The 17496-nt window shown below is 40.7% G+C and overlaps 1 protein-coding gene across 3 annotated transcripts in view; it reads left to right on the forward strand.

Moving 5' to 3' along the window:
- CUNH11orf53 (chromosome unknown C11orf53 homolog) overlaps positions 1–17496 on the forward strand; it is a 396668-nt gene that overhangs the window by 153821 nt on the left and 225351 nt on the right. For all 3 annotated transcript variants that reach the window (XR_004302249.1, XR_004302250.1, XM_032428142.1), the window contains 3 exons: positions 1045–1123; positions 5944–6013; positions 16308–16443. The gene's annotated coding sequence lies outside the window, so the exon portion shown is untranslated. The remainder of the gene's footprint in view (positions 1–1044; positions 1124–5943; positions 6014–16307; positions 16444–17496) is intronic.

Genomic DNA, 17496 nt, shown 5'->3' on the forward strand with positions numbered 1-17496 from the left:
AACTACTTCCTGTTCCCCCTTCAGAATAGTCCTTCTCTCTTTGCTCCTCTCAGTAATAGAAACTCCAGTGTTTCCGGGTGCAGTGGCTATTCAGCTTAGAGACTGCGTGTGCCGGCCCCGTTTGTAGTTAGGGGTGACGCCAGAGTAAGTTCAGGCCAATAGGATATGAGAGAAAGCCATTCTTGCAATTTCGGGTGTACCCTTCTAGTTAGGTATGATGCTTATTATTACCTCTACTTCTAGCACTCTGCGAGATGACCTCTCACTGCTCCCTGACCCCCAGGCCAAATGCATCTGCGCATAATGTCTTATCACTTATCTCACTCTGTGCTAAGATATCTTCCAGGCTCTCTGTGGAGCTCATGAGTTCTTAGTCACGTTTGCCTCCCCAGCACTGAGTAGCAGCTGCTGTTCCTGCCACATTAGAGACTTCCCATAAATGTTTGCTAAATAAATGATACCCAGTACTACATCAGGTCTTCATGCTGATGAGGGTCAATTTACAAGATGTTGCAAGGATCACAGAAAGCATCTCATTTGTTTTTGCTAGTAACTCAAAATAGTTGATAGCAATCGATTGTATTTCAAGATTTGACCCCTCTTCTTATCCCACCCACCGTATATGCATTAGAGAATGCACCCAAGCCTCATGTTGCCACTGTCTATAAAATGTCCAAATATCTAGCCAACAATGACCTTTTATTTTCAGGAAATATTTTTTAATGCATTATTGCATTATTGGCTGTTGGTTAAATGTCAGTTTCAGTTAACTTGGTAGCTACTTTCCAGGAAAATCAGCTTTAAAAAGAGGCTGATCAAGTATGTTTCTCTAAATAAATTTGGTTTGTTGGTGACCAGAGGAGGAACCTTGCCTTGTGGCAGACAATAAAGTAACATTGCCTTGTGTCAAGATAATCAAGTAACATTTTGGAGGAAAAAAGCCACAATAGCTCTGTGGTAAATATGTTTATAGTTTGGTTGAGCATTCACTCGGATGTAATAAATACAAAAGAGAAAATTCTTGCCTTCTCTGTTTTCTTCCAGTTGGTATTATTTTCTAAAAAGTCCTGTATCTTCCAAGTGGAGGTCATCCGCTGGTACAAGCCGGATTGCACCATCTGAGGTAAATTAAGTGACTGGCATCCATCTTTCACACCTTAATAAAAAACAGGCCAAAGTTGATTCAAGTCAGAGAGAAAAGCGAAGTCCCTACTCTCTCTTATTCCGTAGCACCGAAGCGCACATTCTTTAGACATAGAACTTTTAATCAATCCTGACAGAGTGAACACTTCATGCTGTGAAGCAACTCCAAGTATGGACGTTAAACTGGCCACCATTATTTGTCAACAAAGCAAACTAGAATACTCAACACCCAGCACAGAATCTTCAACACAGAAGGTGATAAATCTGCATGAACCCATGAATAGCTATGGTTTTAGGGCTGTAAGGACCCATCTTGTAGATGGGGACACCGCAGCACAGAGACAACACCAGCCAGCAACCGAGAGCATCAGAACTTGAACCCAAGGCCTCTGAGCCCAGGCGGTTCCCACCCCATAACACTCATTAGTAAATACCAGAGACTATTTCTTGAAACCAGCAGCATCGAAGTAATAACAAGAAACCAGCCCAATGCCTCAGAAGATGAAAACCATCATGGAAGCCAGTCACCTGATTTGTTTCACTTACAGATACCTCACCAGAGTGGTGGCCAACTGGAGTAACACACATTTTGTGTTTAACGGGAATAAACAGTGCAAGCCAACCAGAGGGGTCTGTTTAGCTGAGTTCAGTTTCTCTTTGCTTTTTAATAGAATGCTGTAAATTCTAGATGTTTGTGTATAAGTAAAACAATCATATAGTGTCTCATGAAATTTTACTTTCACAATTAATTCGAATGCCCTAAGGGAAAAAGTAGTCATAGGGATTGAAATCTGCCCAGAGATGACAAACTGAGTGTAGCGGGAGGTTTCCCAGGATCCAGGCCTCAAGATGCTCGCCGGGGCAGGGAGGAGGCAGCGCTGGCTGTCAGCTGCACAGGTGACACTGAGGTGACGTGGGCTGGCCCAGGGACGGAGAAGTGGGTGTATCTGAGGCCAGACAGACAGACCCAAAGGTATTAGAAATAGCATGAAAATATCCTTTGAAAAGCAATTGACTTGTAAATGAAGGAAGGACTTAATAATAACAACAGTGACCACAACAGTAACCAGAAGTGAAACCTTTCGTGTGGCTTGCGGGCACCCGCCCATCCCTCTGTGCTGCTTGCCTAGCCTTCTCTTTGTTCCAGCCAGCTTTCCTCCAGTCCTCGGAGGGCCCAGACTCTGGGTGTTCGCACATGTTCCTCCTTCTGCGGGGAACGTGGTGCTCTATTCCCACCACCCTGTGCACCTGACAAATTCTTACTTCCCCTTTGGCTCTCAGATGAAACTACTATTCCTTGGGGAAACTTGCCCTGATTCCCGGAGAGGAATTGAGACCCCTCCTTATGTTCTCACGACAGCTGATAGTTTTTCATAGCCATCGTGGTAATTTTAATGCTTGTTCAATGCATCTTCTGTGAGACCCTCAATTCCGTGAGGCCAGGGCTATGTCTGCATTCCCAGCTCCCAGCACAGTGCCAGGCGTGAGGGTATTCGGTAAATACTGTTGAGCCAATTACTATCAAACAAAATAACATCTGGATGGGATTTTCTGGTGAATAAAATATGTTCACTTCATATGGAATAGGGGCTAATTTAGTAGCTCCCTGAAACTACCGGAAATTTTTTTTAAAATATTTTATTTATTTATTTGACAGATAGAGACACAGTGAGAGAGGGAACACAAGCAGGGGGAGTGGGAGAGGGAGAACAGGCTTCCTGCCAAGCAGGGAGCCCGACATGGGGCTCGATCTCACGGTCCTGAGCTGAAGGCAGACGCTTAACGACTGAGCCACCCAGGTACCCCTCTACTGGAAATTTTTTTATATCCAGCGAATTCTCATTTATCTCAGGATAATCCAGAGCATTGGAAGATGACCTGTGACCTTTATGGCGGTTATGTGAGATGATCACTTAACCTCCATTACTATGTCTTGCAGGGGCTAATGGGGGAGGCAGGGGAGAGTCAGGCAAAGGGAAGGCTAAAGAGAGGGACTTTTGAAGCTCTCTGGGCAGGTCGGTGGTCATACACCCTGTATGAGGAAAAGCCGTTCCCAGCTGGACAGACTCCAGGCCCCCTCTACCTTCAGACTGACATCTGTGTGGGGCTAGCACTATGTAGCTCTATTCCTGTGCCCAGTGCAACGTGCTCTGTAAACTTTTCTGCCATCAGGCTGCTCAAAAAGAATGCCAAATGAATCACTCTTTGGCCTGGAGTTTTAATCTTTCCTATGTCTCCTACCTTTGGAAAAACAAAACAAGCGTGTCACTGGATTGTGCTTAGCTTTTAAGAAATAGTGCGGTGAAATGTCACTTCTGCATTAACCCAGGCGAATGAGCTGTTATATAGAAAATTGACTAACTGGCACCCAAATCATCAATGCCATTAATATAGCAAAAATATTAAGTTCCTATCTGCTTGTTGCTCATGCAACCTTTGGCCATCTTGCAAATGGAGCCTGGGAGTGGGGAGACGGTGTGGGGAGAGGTCTCAGTCAACCCAGCTGTTCGAGACAAAGCCATCATAAACCAATAGCCCCAGCTGACCCACCAGCTGACCACTAGCCCATGAGTAAACCCAGCTGAGACCAGGCCAGGCTTGGCCTAGACAAGAAGACTGTCCAAGTGAGCTCAATCTACAGAATTTGAGGTAAACAAATGGCTATTGTTTCAAGCCACTCAATTTTAGGATCGTTTGTCCCCCAGCAGTCGCCAGCAAATACAAGGGCACTTGAGCAGCCTCATCCCTGCATGGATGCAGCACCATCAGCCATGCCAGGATTGGTGCGTTAAGATCCAGAGCAGACAAGAGCTTCGACAATGGCGGTTCTCATGTAGTTCCTGTGACAGAACACGCTGGAGACCGATTACGAGGCTACCGTTGCCCTAGTTTTCTGGTAGAACGGTTGTTGTACAGCTGTTAGATAAACACTGCCCTATCAGTGCTGAATAATCCGGTTGCTCTTCCCACCTGTGTTCTCTGGTCAAGTCACAACACTGACTTACCATTTCGTCTCCCCAGGCTCAGCCCAAGGGAGCCATTTGTGGGTAAACATGACTACTTATCACCCCCAGCCTGGGTCTGTAGAATACTATACACCTGTCAAAATCATCTTAGGCCACATTTTAGAAAGCTCATCTAGAACTTGTTATGGGTTTTGATTTCATGGTCCCCACTGAGATACCCCAGGGAGGGTGTTTTCTCTGTATAATTACTAGCTGTTGGTATTCCTGACAGGATGCCATAATTGAAATTATCTACACAAGATTCTGTGTCTCATTCTACTGTAAATTCTTCAAAGTCAGGGATTATACCTTACTTATCTTTAAGATCTCCATGCTTAGCATGAAGCCTTGCATATAACAAATTCATAGTATATTATATGGGATGAATGAATAAATCGCAGGCCCAGTGTCATATGGATTCACTGATGGGCCCAAATGTGAGCATGTTGGATTCTTTTTTGAACAACAGATTTCTGCCTTTCGAGCCCCTTTGAAACATCAGGGGTTTCCCTGGTTTCTTTTGGCTTATAAGATTTTGCCTTCTGGCTCACTTTGTTTTGTAGAGTCTTAATTTAAATGTAATAAAATGCAATGTAGAATTTTTTAATTTATTTCATTAGTTCTACAAAAAAAGATTAAGGATTAAAGGAAAATAAATTGGGAGGAACATCTGAAGACCTCTGGGCATAGGGAAAGCTGTGGTTCTTATAAGGAGTCCTTGGCTTATGTGTTACTTTCTTCATGAAGCCAGGGCTTACCACCTCACTTAAAACAGCCGCTTGCCATGCTAACTTCTAGCAGTCCAAATTCTGCTTATTCTGCTCTAGTTTTTAAAAAGTATTTATCGTCTTCAAAGATACCATAATAACACTTGACAAATTGTAGGTGCTCCAAAAATAGTTGTTCTGTAAATGAATATATCCATGGCCTTTGTGGTGGACAGAATTCTAAGATAACCTCCAAGTTTCTCAACTCCTGATATGCATACTCTGCGTAATCACCTCCGCTTGAGTGTAGGCAGGCCTGTGAATATGATACAATATCACTCCCTACTCTCATTATTAGGTTATGCTATATGGCAAAGGTGAAGGGTTTTCACAGATGTGATGAAGGCCCCTAAACTAATCAGAAGAGATTATCCTGGGTGGGCCTGACCTAATCAGAAACTACACTCTGCCAGCAGTGCCAACAGCTAGTGAGCTCATAAGAGAAGCCAAGTCTCAGATAAGATTGTGGTCTGAGTGACATCTTGATTTCAGCCTTGTGACACCCTGAGTAGGGGACCCACCTAGGCTGTGCCTGGATGCCTGACCCACAGGAACTCTTAGATAATAAGTTTATGGCTTTTTTTTAACCTATCAGTAATTGCTTTATTTTTTTTTTTAAGATTTTATTTATTCATTTATTTGAGAGAGTGAGAGAGAGAGAGCACATGAGAAGGGGGAAGGTCAGAGGGAGAAGCAGACTCCCTGCCGAGCAGGGAGCCCGATGCAGGACTCGATCCCGGGACTCCAGGATCATGACCTGAGCCGAAGGCAGTCGCTTAACCAACTGAGCCACCCAGGTGCCCCAATAATTGCTTTATTTTTTTAATTGAAGCATAATTAACATACAGGGTTATATTAATTTATTAACATATTCTTAATTATTCTTAATAATATTAATTAATATTAATGTGATTGTTAATTATATTAATTTCAGGTATACAATATAATGATATGACAATGCTTACTTAGTGTTCATTATGAGAAGTGTAATGCTGTGTTAAGTGCTCAATTTGTAATTTGTTATGTAGCATTCGAATTCACCGAGTGTTGAAAAGAGGGTCAAGAGGAACCAAGTGACTCATGAGACTTTGCTCCCAGGTAAGAAACCTGCATCCCAGGGTCGCAGTGCCCTCTCGTTGTGTCTTTTTTTATTTTCCTTTGTGTCTTTAATCTGCTCCTCACCACTAGTTATTTTACTTCAACCTACAAATAGACCCCCAAATCAAGAACTCAGCTGGCTACCAGGCCCAGATTCTCCTGAATGTCTGGTGGGCAACTCCAGTGTAACCCGTTCAAAATGGAATCCATCAAGTGCTACTCCCCCACCTACATCCACCTCCCCAGACCTGTTCTGCTCCTGTACACTTATCTACTAATATGTAAGCACACTCAATTTAAAAACCTTTCCTCATAAGCAGAAGTTCATATAAATGACTATTAATTCTCACTATTATTAATGTCACAATAACACTTTTTCTAGTAATGGAAAAGTAAGCTCAAGCATTAATGCTGGTGATATTGACAACATAAATTGTATTATGTAGGTAACTGTAAACTCTGCAATTACACTAATAAAATATAAAATTTCTAAAGTGACTAGAAACTTAGAAAGAGCTCACACATCAGCTCTCTCAATGCTGGATGCTGGTTCTTGGTTATTTTGAAAATTATCTCAAACTGGTAGTAAAATTCATGTTTTTAAAAAATCAATATTATATGAAGGGAAACTTTTCAATATAAAAAAGTACTTTGATGTAATAAAATAGTACACTGAGGCCATTCTAAGCAGAAACATATAAAACTGGTGTTTACTTCCTGGGCTGTAAGCTCTGTGGCTCTGTGAGAACAAGACAGTTAGAGTCTCTACACTCCATCCCTAGCACCTAATATAGTGCCAGGTGCATAATCAATATTCAATAAATATTCATTAAATTAACAAATCAATGTGAGAACTTGATGTAATAGTTAGGGTAGAGTAACCTCTGTAACAAATAGACCCCAACGGATGCTTATTTTTAACTCCTGTAACAATACCAAGTAGGTGAAATGCCTCTGCAGTGTCACCCTGGGGACCCAGACTATTGGAGGCTCTGTCACCTTCACCTTGTAGCTTTGATTAATGCCACAGAAGTTGTCTCCATTCCAGCCAGCCAGAGGAGGAGCCAGAGCATGGAGGAATACCTCATGAAGTTTATGGGTCAAGCTTGAAATCAGTGTACGTCACTTTTGCTCACATACCAGTGGCTAGAACTCAATCACAGGGCCACACGTTACTGTAATGGAAGCTGGGACGTGAAGTCCAGCCATGTGCCCAGAAAGAAGAGGAGATCATGAATTTTGGTAATCATCTCTGGCACGCGATGTCCTATACCTTTGAGCAGGCTGGAACCAGACCCCATAAAGCAAAATATCTTTGCCCACATAAAAAAAAATTAGGTGTACACTCTCTCTTGCATTTGTATGAGCAAAAACATGTCATGTCAAGAGAACGTGTGTATAACAAGGAATGAAGTTATTTTTCATATCAGTTTATGGTGTGGCCACTTAGCCTGTCTTCACGATTGACTCTTGCTGCCATCACCAAGACCTCCCTCCAGCTCATCTAACATCCTTACATCTGATCTGTCATTGAATATCCTATTCCACCTCAGCATTAAGACTTACTTCCTGCTTCTTCTCTCTCTGTTTTTATCCCTTCTTCCAAGACTGGACCATTAACTTTAAGAGATGCAATGGCTAGTGAAATGGTCTTGCACCAGAGTCTCCTGAATGCAACTGCTTAAACATCTTTCTTCCACTGAAGGTGTAGTACTAAAAACAAAACCTCTATGTTCCATCCCAGGTTAATAAAGAAAAACAAACAAAACAACAAAAACTCTTTTTGGCCTTCCTGGAATTCATAGATAAAATCCAAACTCTCTAGCTTAGCATGAAGGCTGTCATCCAAGTGCCTTCCTAGACTCACTCCCTATCATCCTATCCTTCTATCCTGTAGCTTAAGTTCCTGTCCTGCCATCATGGCCTTCTTGTCAAATTCCAGTCCATATCAGGCCCACACCTCTATGCCATATCCATTTCTGACTCTGTGCCTTCTTTGTACAAGCTTTGCATCTAAAATCTCTCCCCTTCTCACTTCCTGAATTACCATTTTTGTAAGAAACCAGCTGAAGTATATTACCTCTTCTATGAAGACTTTTTGCGACTATCACAGGCAGAGTTGGCTGATCTGACCTCTGTGATCTGCAGTACTTTGCTCAATTTTCTGTAATGGCACGCACCACATTGGATTGTACCATGGGCTGCCCACAGGTTTTTATCCCCATAAAACTGTCAACTCAATCCAGGAATGGTTGTGTCTTACTCAATTTGGTATCCTGAACATTTATAATAGCTTATAATATCTCCTTGGTACCCATTTATCTTTTTCAAAAGAATGAAAATTCAAAGTGAGATAGTTTTCCAGGTAAAGCTTTCTCTTGGGGGTAGAGGGCCATACCAAAATTGAGAATATGGACAATTTTCTAGAACCTGAATGCATTCTTTCTCTTTGTGATTCTCAAGACATCATCATCACCATCATCATCATCATCATCATCCAGCCAGCTTCAACCCACCCTCCCCCAACATGCATGCCTCAGTACTCTCGTTGTTTACTTTGCCTCAGGAATTCAGCAACTAGACAACCCAATTTTACAAGATTATCTTATTTCTCAAGAAGTTCACCAAGTGTTCCAAAACTTCCTGCCAGAGCAACATATGTTTCATCTTTGGGCCTTTTAGCCAATTTGGTCACTACATAAAGCCACAGATGAGTCTCGCTGAGATTCCTCTAAGCCAGACAAGGTCAAGACGCCACAGAGCTCAAGAGTAATGTTGCTGTATCATACCAGTACTTGCCCCCTGTGAGCAATAACACTTCTAAAAGCTGATTTTCAGCTCTGACTCAGACACAAGGGCTCTGATCTGGGCATAGGAGTGAGGGAGATGTGGGGGCTTGTTTTTCATAAACATTCCCTTCTCTTTGTACATCTGATAAGTTGTTCAGTACGTGTTCAGACTGTCTGACTGTCTGATCTCTGCTTTTCCTTCCCACTTGAGCCCTTGATCTCTTCCCAGTCTACGGGGCCATCAGCCCTTCTGAAACCCAAGACGCTCCTAACCTAGAAACCTAGAAATGATTTAAAAACTTTTTAGTGAAACACAGATGATTTTCTTTTCGGAAGTTCTTTTGGGACCATTAAACTACCTCAAGCTTTATTTCCTTTCTATATGTGATGAAGCATGCATGGGCTCTTTACACATTTTATTTCGAAGCTTAATGTCTTCAGCGTCAAGACTATAATTTACTTTACAGATGAGGAAACCAAGGCTGAGAAGTCTCATTCCGAAGACCACACAGCTAAGGGATAAGTGAGCAGTTGTGCCCAGAATCTAAAGCCCTTCTGCAAAGTGCTCATGCTATTTTGACATTGCCATTTTGATCACAGGGATACTTTGGTGGGGTTCACAGGCTGAGGAACAGGGCAAAGCTTAGGCACAGGGTCAGGGATACACCAAGGATTTCTTCTGAGAACATTATTAAGTAATAAAAAGCAGTGTTTTGATAATTTGATATGCCACTTTAATAGGGCTCCATCAAAATGCTCGGCTTTGTTCTGCTAATCCACGGCCATCCGAATCATAGGACACACACAATACCAAAGCTGGAAAGGCCCATTTGGAAATGATTTATTTCAGCCCTTTCCTGCTACTGCTGAGAAGAGCAGGGAAGGGGTCTGCCAAGGGTCACAAGGGCAGCTAGTGAAAGAATTGAGACAAGAGCCTGGCTTCCTGACACACCCGCTCAGGACTCACACCCTACCTCACACACAGAGCCCTGCCCAGCTCAGCCCACGCGATCCTCGATCTTCGCTTTCTGAACTGGCTCATCATAAGCCATCTCCAGAAGCATGTCCTGGGACTCATTCTCCACAAGGTCTTTTTCCCTGATTTATGCAAGAGTCGATTTTAAAGTCTTAAAAAGGCATAACATTTAACCACGTTTAATTAATCACCTTTACTAAAAGAATAAAATTAAATGAAGTTGGGGACATGGTAGAGAAGAGTAAAAAGGAAGCAAACTTGAAAAATGAAGTGGAAAGTAAAAATATCTTTAAAAGTTTAATTAAAAGATAGTAAAAAATTAAGTGAATAATAAAAAGTATTAAGGATAATGACTATTAAGACATTTTAAAAATACGAAAATGATTAATAAAAATTTTAAGGGTACAAGTACAATAAGTTATTAAAACCAGAATCTTAACGATTAAAAAAATGGAAAATAGGTAGTTGGATAAATTCTTAGCTGAAATTCCTGGACTAAGAACAAACTTGGTCAACATGCTTTAGGCAGAGGGCTAAGGGGTACAGAAATGAATCCCCTTCTTATGATGTACCAGGAATTCTGGAGGCTTCCGAAAATCCAGTGCTGGCTGTAGCCAGGTCTGACTCTGGAAGTCAGTTCTCTGCAGTCAGACCCTGGGTGATTTCCTCTGCCAGGTAGCCTTCCCTTATCACTGCAGGAATCATAGGTGTATTCTAATGAACCAGACGATGACTGTACACTATGGGTTTGAGTTAGGAATAGAGTTCTGGTCTGTCTGTCAAGTTTCTAATCCTAGCTCCATCTCTTGTTACTTAACCCTGTCATACCCCAGTTGTACCCTGAACAAAATGGGCACTTTTAGCCTGGCTCATTGTGGGTGGTTGTGAAGACCAAAGGAGAACACTTGGTACAACACCCGATCCATAGTCAGTGCCTAGACATTTTAGCTGTTTACTTATTTAGATGGAATGAGTGAGACTGAAGCCTACCCACAACAGGAGCCCTACATATATTGTGTTCACCCTTGTGAACACCAAGCACAGTGCTGGACACATAGTTCAAATATTCACTAAGTGAGTTAATGTACTAATCTCTCCATTACTTCTTGTTTCCTTTTTCTTATTTATCTTGTTAAAAAAAAAACACGCATTTATTTACTAAACACTATGTGTCAGACACTTGAAGGGTAGAAAAATAATAATATAACCAAGGATTTTAAGCAGGAGTGTGATTTGGTCAGGTGTATTTTAGGTCAATGGGGAGAGCCAGTCAAAAAGCAGCAAACTTAGGTTTAAGCAAGTTACAGAGAGGGTGTTAACCACAATAATGACTGTGGACATAAAAAGGGAAAAATGAATAAAAAGTGGACTCATGAGGTTTCAGGATGGAGTCCCAGTCCTGAATTGAATACAAGGAATGAGAGAGCAGGAGTCTCCTCTCTTAGTTAATGTACAATTCACTTGCCATGTGATTAACATACTTTGTGAAACCTCCATCTACCCTAGCTTTTACCTGAACATCCACTGCTTTGTTCTTCCTTTGCATCAGCTATTGGACTTCATATTTTAGCAGATATGAAAAAGTTTCATTACATTAAGTGAAGTAGAATTGAAAGCTAAAAAGCCCAACACGCACAGAGGTTTTTTTCAGTTTGTGTTTTTAAACAAAAGGTGAATCACATCTACTGTCTCTAAAACAACAACAGCAGCAAAGAAATAAGGAAAGAAAGACAGAAGGAGGGAAAAATAGTAAAAGGAAGAAAGTGAACTTTACCCTTTGAAGTGGGCTTCATGCCACAAACCACGGGCAACAAGTCTATTTCTCTTTAAGAAGGAACCACCTGGGTTAATAAATCAAATACATATTTGACTCTGTTACATTTGTTATTTGGCAGTTACAGTCAGTTAACAAACGGTATTTGTAAAGAGAAAAAGGGTGAATTCTTCCCCTCTGGCATAACAAAAAAAGAAAAATATATATATGAAAAATGGAAAGTATATTAAGACTGTACAGAATTGTTACTACAGTTTTAAACTTGTCTTAAATAATTACTTTTTTTGCTAATTCTAAGCACTTGTTGAAAATCTATACCAAATTTATTTATTAGTGCAAGCTGATATTTGACAGTGTCCTTCTCCTATGCTGCTTCTACTTTTCCAAGATTGGAAGTTTCAAGGAGAATGTTCACGAAAGAGCTTCCCTTCTCTTAGAGGTGTGTAAGTCTGTATCTTCCTCACTAAATTCTTGAAATATGTCCATGAAGAATCTCCCAGATTTGAATAGGTGATTCAAAGCCTTTTTTTTTTAAAGGATGAGGGTTATAAGTTATAATTTTAATAGATTTGTTATATTAAACATAAATTTGGATTCCATTACAGTGTAGGCAATAGTAGATTGATTTTTTAAAAATCCTTATTTTGAATTGTAGTCAATTAGTGAACATGGGGATCCAATTCAATGCATGTAAACCCATTATAATAAATGCAAGAGATGATATCTTCAGTGTGCTGACAGCAAGTAACTATTCACATATAACCTCACCCTTTGCTAAACTATTACTTAAGAAGAAGAGCAAAGACATTTTTGTGCAATCAGAAAAACAGTTTATCACTGAAGGAGAGTCTCACTGGAGGAACTTCTACTAAAGACTGAACCTCAGGAAGAAGAAATTTCAATGATAAGAATGGAAGTGAAACACCAGGAAGAATAGTAAACAACGGAACCAGTACCAACGTGAAAAAGTCTGTTCAGATACTGAATAAAACAATACGATGACAGTGCCTAATTTGAGGGTATAAAAATGATGTAAGCAAAGAAGAGCGAATGGAATTACAATTTCTAAGGTCTTTGTATTTTTATGGCAAGAGGGTAAAAACTTAGGTAAGGGTTATTTTTAAGGAAGTAAAATAGATGGCTTACAAATCTCTGGAAGAAAACATTAACTAAAAAATGTTCATCAATCCAGATGAAATTAGAAGGGGATAAAAATACACAAAGCAGGATGAATAACTAATATAAGCACAAAGTAAGATGATGGAGATGAATTCATATACCTCCATAATCACAGTCAGTGTAAATGAAATAAAATTTTGTTGAAAAAACAAAGAATGTCAGTTTGTCAGCTATGTGATGTTTACAAGAAACACACTTAAAATATGAGGATACAGACACGTTCAAACTCCAACAGCAGAGTAAGTTACCCCAAAGAACCATGAATTAAAAGCAAGTGTTATAGCTCCATTTCCATCAGAAGAAAATAGATTCTAAGGTGAAAATAATTGTAAGGGATGAAGAAAGGTCATGACCTCATGATAAATGGAACAATTTGTCATGCAGATACAGTAATTATAAACTTGTATGCACCTAACAGAATAGCTTCACAATATGCAAAACAAAAAGTAGTTTATGAAGCTTAACTGCTTAGGATATAAATTGATGTACATGTATCATTTACCTACGTCTTAGAAATCTTTTATCCTCAGTATAAACTTTTATTGCAATACCAGTTGGCCTTCAGTCTATAACACACTCACTAAATAATTTGTTTTAAAATACAGGATAAGTTCGAAAAGTTATTCATGCATCAGGTAAAACAATTGGCCTCAGGAAAAACAAGGCAAGAACCACCACAGAGAACTCTCATTTGAGCCCGCCTTGTTCCCAGCCTCTGTCTCCCTCCTCTCTTGTCCCTGCTGAGGCTCCCTGTAGGTCCAGCCCCACCCACACTTCCAGGAATTGGTGAGCCTCTCCGGTCAACCGGCTCCCGGTAGCTCAGCATTGTTAGTCTTGCTACTAGTAAACTGGGCTTCTCCACTCTTCAATTCAAACCCTTGTCTTGCTTTTGCCAACCTCCCTCCCAAGGCCTGAATATTGGTCCCTGAATCGTACTTTTTTACTAGTCAACTGCTAGACTCAGGAGCAATCCCTGACCTCTGGTCAGTGTGGTCCACCTGTCGGGTGAGGCACAGCCCATTCCTTCAGCTTCACTCTTTCCTCAACGTGAACAGTTACCATCATGTCCCTTAGGAACGATACTTGTTGGACAGACAGAGCTATCTCTTTCGGCATTGCAGCCGGATCAGGTGCCCTGGCTTCTGTCCTCCTCCTGTGGGGGTGGGTCTAGTGTCAGGTGCCTGCCAGATACCTGAGTGTCCCTTCTGATTCCCATGCCTGATAGTGGCAACACCAGCCTTCTGTTATTCTAGTTCCAGATCATCACTGACTCTGATGCGTAACTCTCGCCTCCCCTACATCTATTGTCTGATCCGCCACTCAGTGGAAGTCATTCAAGTCCATTAAATCTCTAACACTTCTGGAATGTCCACCCCATGCCACACTCGACCTAGATGCCATTGGAGATAAGAAGAGGAGTAAAATCTCTCCCAATGCCCAGAGCCTAGAATAGAAGGGACATAAGTCCAGTACATGGAAAAGAATTTAAAGGGGGCTCATGTCATTGTTGGGCCCTATGTCCCTGAGCACACAGGACATGGGGACATCCGATGAAGGCTTTCACGACTCACTCAGATATTTATCCCACACTGAACCCCTGTAGCTGCCACAATATTTTTGACCCATATACCGTTTTACATTGCTTCTCCTCTTAGTCATCCATTGTTTAATTTGTGAGGAATTCCATTGTTGAAATACAGAAAGTCAAAGGGAAATACAAAAATGATAATAATTTTTTAAATATGTCCCAAGATGCTCCCACTAGACCCACAGATAGCTTTCAGAGTTCTCATATCAGACATCAGGAAGTCACTGTAGATTAACAGTGTTTAAAATATAAAACATAGCTGTGATTATATGCAGTTCGACTTTCCATCTATTGAGAATAAAGCCTGTCCACAACTGCAATGAGTTGTTTGTGGAGAAATGCTTGCAAGTGAAAGCCTGAAACAGTCTCCCTCATCTTATACTTTAGAAACAAAACCTGAAAATTATATATATCTAAAAAAAGGATACCAGTTGATTTTTTTGTAATCTCCAAAGAGACATTTCAACCCTCAAGTTATGAAAGCAACTGTTGGTTCTAGAACATATAGTTAGGCTTCATTTCATTTTAATATATTTTTGGTCCCAAAGTCAAATATGGTATAAAGTCATATTAAAATTTATTTGTCCATAAATTATTCCTTTTCATATAGAATTAAGTTAAAATAAAGAGTGTATATCACTTGATAAATGAAAATATTGTAAAAATTTCCTCTTCAAATAATTACTAAACTATTAAAAATGAAATACTGGTATAATATTTTCTTATGATGGAATATCTAGAGAATACAAAAAAGTAGATAATAATATAGTAAATACCCATATTCTCAGCACCTAGCTTAAGAATTTAGAACATAGATCTAAAATATGTCTATTTTCAATTTAAAATAACATTTTAATAGATATCATGTAAAGATGATAAAATAATTGCTAAACTTCTTAAGACGGTTTGCAAGATTTTACTATAAAAGGAGATGGCAAGTCAGAAAACATTAGGAAATGCTTCTTTACCCATTCACTTAAGTCATAAGGTGCTTTTTAACTGTGGATGTTGTGACACCAAATTTCCTGGCTGTCCCTCTCGTTCATATTCACCTAAGAAGCTCAACAAAAAGCAAAGAGTAAACGAGTCTTTAATATTTTTTAATATCGTTTTGTATTCTGAAGTCCAGGGCGAATAGCACAAAAAATTTCCTCCAGCATTCTCTACGTTCTGAGCCAGTCTGTGTTGTTGAAACAGAGCCCGATGCTGGATGAGAGGTAGTCGGAAGCCATTACTACCTAGGACTCCACATCAGACACATTATATGCCTTTGTTTCTCTAATTTTTGTGCCCATCCCTTGAGATGGGCATTACTGTGGCTGCCATTCTGCACATGCGGAAACCAAGGGCTAAAGAGGTTGTGAGTCTTGCCCCAGCCAGCAGTGTTGGAGTTACTAAAACATACATGTGTCTGACTCCAAAGCTCAAGGCGTATGTTCCTTGTGTCAGCACGCTGAGAGACTTCAAGGTTTAGAACAAACAGCAGCACATGATAAAACATCACAAATGAAAGCACACTGTGTTCACCTCGTCAAGGTGAGTAAAGTACATCTTTCCTCCTCTTCGGAGGGCAGAGTCAAACTCAAGCAGGAGCTCCTAGAACTTGTAGATGTTTCCATCTCATTCTGTCCCTGGTGAATCTGGGGGCACCCGGCCTCAGCAGCTGCTGATCTCCTCCACTCCCGGAGGTAGAAGGGAAGACTCACTCAGCAAGGCAACGAGCAGCCAAGGAAACACATATTAAGAACACGCCAGGTCCTGACTGCTGGATTGCCAGGGCCTCTGCATTCATTGAGACCAAAACCCCAGTGTGTTTCTGAAATCATTTGCCTACTTCTTGATCCTCCAGCTTCCCTGTGAGTCCAGGTGCACTTCCAACTTCATTCCCACTCTGTCTGCACTGGGCCTCGCCTGTGGAACTCAACACTCTTGTTTAACATTCACTCAAGCCAATGCAAAATCCAAACTATGCAACTTTGTCACTTTAGGAAGAGAAAAAGAGAAAGGTGGAAGAGACAGAGAAAGGAGTAAGAGGAGCAACAGAAGGAAGAGAGTAAGCAAGAGAAGGGCATGATCTCTTTGGACTTCATATTGCTGGTCTGTTAAAGGAAGATGCGGGACCAAGTAAGTTCTTATTAAATTTTTCTGGATGTAGAATTTATGAGGAAAGCTGTGGGCCCAGTTAAGGGGCATGCACACACACACACACACAGTATATCTTGCCCACAGTTCCAGGTATGGACTTGGAACTAGATCTCTGTGGTTCCTTCCAATTCTATGTGAGCAATCCTACTGTAAATTGAAATCAGGCCTCTTTTACTGCTACCAAGTTCTGGTCCTAATTCAAGGGGGTAGTGGGGAAATAATAATGATAGTTGTTTGCTTAGCAACCTACAGGTGAAGATCCAAATCATTTCAAATGGTATTAAGGATAGCACCATTATTCTAGGTACTTCATTTATTTACGTATTTGGCTTCTGGGTTTTTGTTATGTTTTGGTTTGGTTTTTTGGAGTATGGCTGACACACAATGTTACGTTGGTTTCAGGTATACCACATAGTAATTCCACTTCTATGTTATGCTGTGCTCACAAGTGTGGCTGTGGTCTGTCACCGTGCAATGTTGTTACAATATCACTGACTATATTCCCTGAGCTGTGCCTTTCATCCCCATGACTTCTTCCCTCCATAATGGGAAGCCTGTGTCTCCCAACCCTCTTCACCCATTTTGCCAATCCTCCCATACCTCTCCCTTCTGGCATCCATCCGTTTGTTCTCTGTATTTATGGGTCTGATTCTGCTTTTTGTTTGTTTATTCATTTTTTTCATCCTACATATGAGTGAAAACATTGGCCTTTGTCTTTCTCAGTCTGACTTATTTCACTTAGCATAATACCCTCTAGGTCCATCCATGTTGTTCCAAATGGCACAGTCTCATCGTTTTTTATGGCTGCATAATATTATATATATTATATGCACACAGAAACACACACATCACATCTTCCTTATCCATTCACCTATCAATGGACACAGGCTGCTTCCCCATCTTGGCTGTTGTAAATAATGCTGCAATAAACATAGGGGTGCATATATCTTTTCCAATTGGTGTTTTTGTTTTCTTTGGATAAGTACCCAGTAGTGGAGTTATTGGATTATATGATATTTCTGTTTTTAATAC

The sequence above is a fragment of the Phoca vitulina genome, unplaced genomic scaffold (assembly GCF_004348235.1).
Source record: "Phoca vitulina isolate PV1807 unplaced genomic scaffold, GSC_HSeal_1.0 scaffold38, whole genome shotgun sequence".
Classification (NCBI taxonomy): domain Eukaryota; kingdom Metazoa; phylum Chordata; class Mammalia; order Carnivora; family Phocidae; genus Phoca; species Phoca vitulina.